The sequence below is a fragment of the Dipodomys ordii genome, unplaced genomic scaffold (genome assembly GCF_000151885.1).
Source record: "Dipodomys ordii isolate 6190 unplaced genomic scaffold, Dord_2.0 Scaffold96, whole genome shotgun sequence".
Classification (NCBI taxonomy): Eukaryota; Metazoa; Chordata; class Mammalia; order Rodentia; family Heteromyidae; genus Dipodomys; species Dipodomys ordii.
In genome coordinates this window covers 2,669,265-2,679,128 of record NW_012267312.1, presented here as the reverse complement: position 1 = coordinate 2,679,128, position 9,864 = coordinate 2,669,265, and positions in this window count along the sequence as shown.

Here is a 9,864-nt window from a genome sequence, read left to right as displayed (position 1 = left end):
AGAATTGGGAGGTGTTTGGTAGTTCCTGCCATGTTATCCACATTCTTAGGAGCTGTGTCAACTAGGTTCTACCTATGTTTATCTGATTCTTTGTTTAGGGGCTGTTTCTCTGCCTTCATCGTGTTCTAGTTTGTTCTCTATGTATAGGACATCTATAAGTATCTTTTGTAGTGCTGGTTTGATGGAGACATATTTTTCAGTTTTTCTTTGCTGTGGAAGGTTTGTATTTTCCCCTCAGTTATGAAGGAGAGTTTAGCTGGGTACACTATTCTTGCTTGATAATTGTTTGTCTTTAGGATGTGGCATACTTCATTCCAGGCTCTTATTACGTTCATGGTCCCTGCTGAGAAGTCTGTAGTTATCCGGATTGGTTTTCCTTCATAGATGATTGATCTTTTCTCCATGACAACTTTAAGGATCCTTTCCTTGGTTTCTATTGATCTTGTGTGGATTACAATGTGGCGTGGGTTATCCTCTTCTGGTATGGTCTATTTGGGATTCTAAAAGCTTCTTTTTTTTCTTCTTTTCTTTTTTTGCCAGTTGTGGGGTCTGAACTCTGGGCCTTGGCACTATCCTTTAGCTCTTCAGCTCAAGGCTAGCTCACTACCACTTGAGCCACAGCACCACTTTGGGATTTTCAGCTTATGTAGTGCTGAGGAATTGAACCCAGGGCCTCATGCATGCAAGGCAAGCACTACACCACTGAGCCACATTCCCAACCCCACTAAAAGCTTCTGGTATCTGAATGGGCCTACCTTTTTACAAGTTTGGGAAGTTCTCTGGTAGAATTCTGTTAAACAAATTTCCTAGTTCTTTGGCTTCTGTTTCTAGGCCATCTTCTACACCCATTAGCCTTACATTAGGCCTTCTGAGGGTGTCTTTTATACGCTGTATAGATCTATCATATTTCTTGGTTTTGTTTTGAATACTTGCCTATTCTTCCTCTATATGTCTAGTCTGTCTTCTGTCCCAGAGATACTGTCTGCTACATGGTCTAGCCTATTGTCCAGCCTTTCTACTTTGTTTTTTATTTCCCTTCCTTCTAATTGTTCAGTTTTAATGGCTTCAGTTTTTTTTGAAGCTTTGTTTTAGATCTTGAATGAATTTCTCTTTGATTTGCATTTCTGTGTTCATTCTCAAATCCCTTGAGTGGCTATTCTTTCACTGGATTCCTTTTCCCTTTGTTGGACTTCATTCAGCTTTTTGGTTGTGGATTCCATTAATTCCTCTATTAATCTTTTGTTTGCCTCATCATGCTCATGCATAGCCTTATGTACATTTTCAGTTTTTATTCATTCAGCATGCTTACAGTAGTGTTTGTAAAGCATTTTGAGAGAAATCCTCTGGAATGTTTATTAACTGCTCTGTTGCCTGTTTGTTCTGGGTGGGAATTGAAATTCCTTGACTTGCCATTTTTCTTGTGTTTCTGTGGCTTGTTCTGCCCATTTGGGAATGAAAGCAAATCCAATTCCTCACTAGAACATGAGTACCAGCCCAGAGCCCTGTGGTTGCACAGATTTTAGAGGTTTACAATTAAAGATCGGTGTTTTCACTCTATCTCACCTTTTGGGGAGTGAATGTATATAAAATTACACACCAGAACACAATTCCAAGACAAGCACCTACCCAAAGCCCTGCAGTTTCGCAGACTTTGGGAGTTTATCATCAACAATGTGTATTTTCACTATGTCACCTTTTTGGGAGTGATATTATATCCTATTACACACCAGAACACAAATCTAAGATGAGCACTGTAGTAGGAATGAAAGCAAATCCAATTCCTTACTAGAACATGAGTACCAACCCAGAGCCCCATGGTTGCAGACTTTGGGGGTTTACAATCAACAATGGGTGTTTTAACAGCATCTCACCTTTTTGGGGAGTGAGATGATATCAATTACAGACTAAATCACAATTCTAAGACAAGCCCCCACCCAGAGCCCTGTAGTTGCCCAGACTTCAGAGGTTCTCACTCAAAGACAGGTGTTTTCACTATATCTCTCTTTTTTTTTGGAGATGAAAGTATATCCACTCCCTCACCAGAACATAATTTAAGATAAGTACCAACTCAGAGCCCTGTAGTTGTGGAGACTTCGGAGGTACACAATCCAAATAGGTGTTTCATACTATCTCTCTCTATTGGATATGTAAGTAGTGCCAGTACCACCACTGAGCACTGTTTTAAGACAAAATCCACACCCGGATTGTTTCTTTGCAGTTATTTTAGAGATTCCCAATCGTAGATATGTGTTCCCTTATTTATCTGTTTATCTTGGTCAGAGGAGAGGTATTGAGCTTCAGAACTGGGGATTATAAACAATTGTAATAAGTGATTAGATGTTCTATGAGATTTAGAATGGTTTGGGCCAAAGAGATAACACCATGAGCCACGTTGGCACAGTCTCACTGACTATAGGATATAGTCTAGATCAATTTTCACACTTGAGGATCAACAGTAATGAAAGTGAAGAGGGAATGAAGGAGTAGAACTAATGGTAAATGGGTTGAGGTACAGTTAGAGTAAAGATTAAGGTTTACAACAAAATATAGGAGGAGAATAATCAGACCAGAGGAATGTAGCAGAGGAAAGGGACAGAGAGAGGATAGTTATGACCTAACTTCTAAGTAAGAAAGAGAGAAGAATAATTAAAACAAAAAAAGAAAAAAAGGAAAGAAGAAAAAATATACATAAAAATAAAAAATTAGAACAATTATGTACATATGAAGTAATAATACTAAAATTAAGCACATTGATATTGTGCAGTAGAGAATTGGGTAATCAATTTATACTCTGAATTAAGTATATACACATTTGAGGAGAAAGCCTAGTTGTTACCGTAGGCTCTGTATCCAGTTGTTATCAGAACAATACTGAGGAAGGAAAAAACAACAACAACAAAAAGAACCAGGATTGTAGCAAAGAGAAAAAATAAGAAAACAAAGCTAAAAACAAAAATAAATTAAAAACTGACAGAAAAAGGTAACAGTGTTGAACAAATTAAAAATTTATAATTGGGAAAAAGGATAAAGGAAAAAATAAGTATCTTCTATTTACTTGGGAGGATCTTATGTCTCCCCTAAGTCTGCTTTCCAGCCCCTGATGGTGTCTTTGATTTGCTTGTAGTGGTAGATTTTCCCTGTTGCTTGGTTGGTTTCTCAAATCAGCTTGTTTGGGTGTGCAGAAAAAAGTTCTGCTTTACAGCCTTGGGGACTTTGCGACCTCCTTCCCAGAAGAAAAAGCACGATCTGCTTTTTTTTTAGTTTGTGCTGCCGGGAGGAGGTGGCTGGAGACTGAAGTTGTTTGCTGCTGAGCCTGAGCTTGGGTGTGGGTGGGGTTTTGGCCTGTCTGGAGTCCATGGCTTTTCCTAAAGTGGGGAGCTCCCTTTGGGCTACTAACCTGGATCCTCTATTGGCTTTTATAGGGTGTCCAGTTTTATTTATTTATTTATTAATGAATTTTAGTGAGATTCCTGCAGCCTCAGTTTGGCTGAGGTATGGATGGGATTCCTTTGTTGCCTGCAGGGGGCGTGGCTGCCTCTCTGGGCTCCCAGCTAGTGAAGGTTGATCCGACCTGGCCAGGTGAGCAGTTCCTCTTCCTGGGCGGGGCGGCCTTCCACAGCATAGAGCCCTGGACAAAAATGGTGCCACCTGCTGCTTTTGTGTCCTAAGTTATCTGCTAGCCCTTATGGCAGAGTCTCTGCCAGTGTCCAATATGGCTTTCTTCACCAGTGGAAGAGAGGGGAGGGCTGCCTTCCCTGAGCTGCTCTGTGGGAATGAGTGGGGATACTCACAGTTTCCCTTGGCTTTTTGGCCTGTCCGCATCTGCACACAAGAGTGGCCAGCAGGATGTGCAATTCCATTCCTGATCAGTCTGCGCTGGAAGTGAGTGAAGAAATGTGTCCCTTGGTCTCTAGCACATTTGCTTCAACTTGTCTGCCTGATCTCACGGCAGCCACTGGCGGTCGTGGCAGCCACTTGTACTCATCTCTGTCTTCTGGTGCAAACTGCCTGAATTTTTTCTCACTAGGCAGAATCTCTGTACTATTCTGGCTTACTTGGTGTGATTTTTCCCATAGTGAATTATTCCCTGAACTGGGAAAACTGGTTTCTTGAGAGGAGCTTACTTATAAGCCCAGCTACATCTCCACCATCTTCCTCCACTCTCTATCAATTTTTTTTTTTTTTGTTCGTCATGGGTCTTGAACTCTGGGCCTGGGCGCTGTCCCTCAGCTCTTCATCTCAAGGCTAGTGCTCTACCACTTGAGCCATAGCAGCATTTCCGGTTTTCTGAGTGGTTTATTGAAGATAAGAGTCTCACGGACTTTCCTGCCTGGGCTGGGTTTGAACCGCGATCCTCAGATCTCAGCCTCCTGAGTAGCTAGAATTACAGGCATGAGCCACAGGCTCTATCAATTTGTTTTTAAGCATTGAACTCACAAATTGATTTCATGGATCTATTTGTCAAAATTTGAATTTTTTCCAGCAGAGTATTATTATTTTTTACTAATTTCTCTTTGATGATTTCTTCTCTGCTTATGTTTTTTTATTTTAACACCATTTGTAGTTGGAATTAATCTCTAAGTTTAAAATCTCTTGTCAACTTACTTTTAGATCAAAAGTCAGTAATAAATTCTAGCTTTTATTTCCCTTTGCCCTAACATTGCAGTTGATATATTGAATATTTAAATACCACGACTACTATATATATACTACGTATATAATATGTAGATATACATATAACAATATATAATATGTAATAATATATACATATATGTATATATAACTTTCTTAACCTATATTGTAACTAAAAAATAAGTTCAAGTCCTCCCAAAAGAGGATTTGCACTTAGGACCTCAAATTTATTGACTACTTGCTCACTCACTTGAGTGAACTACTTGAACTACTTAAACATTGAACTACTTGAACCATATCTCTAGTTCAGTTTTTGTTGGTTGCTTTTTGGAGGGTCTCACTGATATTTCTGCCTATACTGAGTTTGGACTGCTATCTCAGCCTCCTGAGTAGCTAAGATTATAGTTATAAACTTCGCTAAATGAAATTCTAATGGAATGTTTTTTCAAGGACATTTCTAGATCTGTTACTAGTTTGTGCAAACTAAACCTGTTGTGTTGTAAAATGAATTTAGGAAAACCTGGGCTTGACAAGTATTAAACACATTTCTTTAATTTTTTATTGTTACTGTAAAGGTGAAACAAATATTTCTTGAATTCTTGATTGCAGATAGCATTTAAAAATGTCTTAGGTGCTGAGATAATCTAACCATAATTTTACAGGGAATTACTCAAACTCATTTTACTAAAACACTTGTATGTTAAGGAATATAGCAGTGTACAAGGGATAGCAAGAAATAAAATTAATCCACTTTAGAATTATTGTACTAAGAATATGTTTTTCTACAATGAAAGCTAGTTAAATTTAATGTGGTATAATTCTAGAAATTTCTAACATTTTCATACCGAATAAATTTAATAATAAAGTCAGTAAGAAGTACTTTCTTAACACAAGAGAAGAGGAATGATATACATTCTTCACTGATTATTCCTTGTATAAAATTTAGTCTAATCAGACAAACAGTGGGCCACAGACAACTTTGTTAAAGTAGAATCAGCCAGACAATGGCTCACACCTGTAATCCTAACTGCTCAGGAGACAAGCTGGGCAAGAAATCCCATGAGAGTCTTATCTCCAATTAAGCACCAAATCAGCTGGAAGTGGAGCTGTGGCTGAAGTGGTAGAGTGTTAACTTTGAGCAAAGCAGCTCAGGATCAGTTCCCAGGCCCAGAATTCAAGTCCCAGAACAAGTACAAATAAACAAGCTAAAAGTAGAGTCAATCAGCCAACATGCATATCAACTTCTGATAACTTTGTAATGAAATGAGTTATTTTGTATAATGTCTATTTTGTGTTAACAGTGTAGGAAAACATTTGTGTACAGCAGTTACATTTTTACCCTACCACCAACACTGACAAAATAGTTTCAGGAATATTTCAAATATAATAAATTTAAGCCCTGCAATTATTTGCCATCTCCTTTGTACATCAATCTTTAGTGCATTGTAATATACTGGATATGGAATTCTATTATTTTCTCCCTATTTTTATCTAGAAGTAAATAAGGTTATTGCTGTCAATACAATTTAGAAAATATTGGGAAGATTACTTTAAAAATGTAAGGCATGGGGGCTGGGAAGGTGGCTCAGTGGTAGAGCTTGCCTTGCATGCATGAGGCCTTGGGTTCGATTCCGCACCACCACATAAGCAAAAAGAAAAAAGCCAGAAGTGGTGTTGTTGCTCAAGTGGTAGAGTGCTACCCTTGAACTGAAGAGCTGAGGGACAGCACCCAGGCCCCACAACCAGACCCCTCCCCCCAAAAAATGTAAGGCATATGAATAGATAAGATGACATACCTCTGTTATCTTCACCCATTATGTCTTGCAGAATACAAATTTCATATTCAGATTAAAAAGATATATTGCTGATGTTAATCATTAACTAAGAAAATGAGCCATAAGGGATACATTATGCTAAGGAAAATCTAAATGAGCCATATTCCCAAGATACTTTCTTCTTGCAAATAGCCTATAACAAAACCTTCTAAATGGTATGCTGTCATTTTAAAAATTATTTTTAATTTAAATTTTATTGAAAAGGTGATGTACAGAGGTGTTATAGTTACATAAATAAGGCAATGAGTATATTTCTCTTTGACCAGTGTCACCCACTCCCTCATTTTCTCCCATTTCCTCCTTCTTCCCCTAAAGTTGTAAAGTTCACTTTCAGCATAGTGTCTAATGAGTGTTGAATTGGGTCACCTTTTGTCTCACCATGTCTGTGATAAAAGCCAATCCTATATTTGAGAGTGACCACACACACTCACATTGTATAAACTCATATATCTGGAAATTAAAGTCCTTTTTTGTTTAGTTCTAATGATGAATATTCTAGCAGTTGGGAAAAGAAATAACTGTATGATATAGTAGTAGCCTTTGTAATCAAGATAATTCATACTCTGTATTCTCGGTGTGTTGTTTGTCATATAAGATACATAGAAAGTGAATTAATAAACATGTGCTATTCCATCTTTGGGAGGTAATGGAAGTCTTGGGAATCCATATCAGACAGACCTTAGTTGAAAGCCAGACTCCACTCCACCCAAATTGTGAAAACTGATTTACTTATCAGATAAAAATGATATTGTTAATATGAGATGGTTAAAAGTATTAGATTGGTGTTACATTGAAGATGATGCTGATATTGCACTTAGCTCATTGTTCACAATCAAAATGTGATTGCCATTATTTTAAAAATTCAGCTTGTGCCAGATGCTGGTAGAGCACACCTGCAATCCTAGCTACTCAGGAGGCTGAGATCTAAGGATCATGGTTCAAAGCCAGAGAAGTCCATGAGACTCATCTTCAGTTAAGCATCAATCCATTAATGGAACTGTGGCTGGCTCAAGTTATATAGCATTAAAACAAAGCACTCTGGGACAGCACTTATACCCTGAGATCCATCCCCAGGATGAGCACAAAAAAATAACAAGTTTTTAAAAAAGGAGCCAGGCATTGGTGGTTCATACCTATAATAATATTTACTCAGGGGGCGAAGGTCTGAGGATAGCAGTTCAAAGATAGCCCAGTCAGGAAAGCTCATTAGACTCTTAATTCCAACTACCTACCATGAAATCTGGAAGGGGAAATGTGGATCAAGTGGTAGAGTTCTAGCCTTGAGCAGAAAAGCTCCAAGACAGTGCCTAGGCTCTGAGTTCAAGCTTCAGGACCGGAAAGCTATCTATCCTTGTCAAAGTAGTCAATTCTATATGTAAAAGCTCACTGTAGGCTGTGCACTGCTGGTTCAAGCCTTTAATTCTCACTACTCAGCACTCTGTAGGCTAAGATCTAAGGCTCACATTTGGAAGCCAGCTGGGGCAGGAAAGGTTTTGAGACTCTTATCTCCAACCAACTATCAAAAGGCTGGAAGTGGAGCTTGGATTTTAATGGTAGAGTACAAGTATTGAGCAAAAAAGCTCAGAGACATGCCCAGGCCATGAGTTCAAGCCCCAGGACCTGTGCAAGTGTGGTGTGTGCACACAAGCTCACTAAAAATTTTAAAGTTTGAACTCTTTTAGGGGCTAGGAATGTGGCTTAGTGGTAGAGTGCTTGGCCAACATGCATGAAGCACTGAGTTCAATTCCTCAGAACCACATAAACAGAAAAAGCTGGAAGTGGTGCTGTGGCTCAAGTGGTAGAGTTCTAGCCTTGGCCAAAAGAAGCTCAAGGACAGTGCCCAGGTCCTGAGTTCAAGCCCCAGGTCTGGCAAAAAATGTTTGAACACTTTTAAATCTAGGAGGCAAATAATTTAGACACAAATTTTCTTTTACCTCTTATGCTATCATTTTTCTTTTCTAACTAGTCACTGAAACATTATTTCTGCTGAAAGTGTCAGAGAGCGGTGTAAAACATCAATAACTTTTATAATCATCAAGTCCTAGTGATTACTATGGAAAAAGTTCAACTTCAAAAAGTACTTTATAAAAGCCTATTAAATTGAAAGAAAGGGTGATGTTTCCCACAAAGTAAATGTACTCATTACCTGACCTATGAAATGGTAGTCCCTCTGTACCACATATTATTAATAACCAAATCATTTTTTAAAAGTAGCTTATACATTTGTATGGCTTTTAAACTTTTTTCTATTATTGTCTGAATTGACATTTAAGAGTGTCTGTCTTGGGCTGGGAGGTGGCTCAGTGGTAGAGCGCTTGCCTTGCATGAATGAGGCCCTGGGTTCGATTCCTCAGCACCACATAAGCAGAAAATAAAAACGTCGGAAGTGGTGCTATGGCTCAAGTGGAAGAGAGCTAGCCTTGAGCTGAAGAGCTGAGGGACAGTGCCCAGGCCCAGAGTTCAGGCCCCACGACCGGACCCCCCCCAAAAAAAAGAGTGTTTTTCTTAAGAAATTTGGTATTTTATGTGTTTCCATTATAATGTTGTGTCCTGGTGGCAGATAATATGATATGTGATAATTTTATAGCATTCTTAGAAAACTGAATACAAATCCACTAAATACCAATAGTAGCTATACATTTTACTCTATTGTGAATTATATGATAAATAATGATTTTTTTTGTCGGTCGTGGGGCTTGAACTCTGGGCTTGGGTGGTGTCCTTGTGCTCTTCAGCTCAAGGCGATCCCTCTACTGCTTGAGCCACAGCACCACTTCTGGTTTTCTAGCAGTTTATTGGAGATAAGAGTCTCATGAACTTTCCTGCCTGGGCTGGCTTTGAACCACGATGCTCAGATCTCAGCCTCCTGAGTAGCTAGGATTACAGGCGTGAGCCACCGGCGCCCGGCATAAATCATGATTTTTATAAAAAGGAGATGATGGAAACACTGTTACTATGTGATATATCCTGGATTTGGGTGAATTTTATTAGTTACCTCCCTTGATCCTAGAAGGAAAGTTGGTAGATAAAGTATAAACTATGAGAAGGATCCTTAGGATGGACAACAGGGATAGTCTTTCATGAATGGTATTAAGAATGCTGGATATGTCCTTTGCCATGCAGATTAATGTTTTTTTTCTTTCATGCATTTGTTTCTAACACATAAGATTAGCTCTTTGTTGCTTTGTATATCCCTCCACCACAGTATAACCCCTGCTTTCCCTATATTTTATGTCAGTATAACTTGTGGAGGAGATGGGGAAAAACAAGTCGTTTAAGGATACAGGTGGACCTGTTGCAACAATAAGTACAAGTTGTCATGTCAAAAACAAGCTTTACAACGTTGGGGGGGAGGGGGAGAGGATGGGGGGGAAGCTGGGAAGGGATGTGAAGGGTA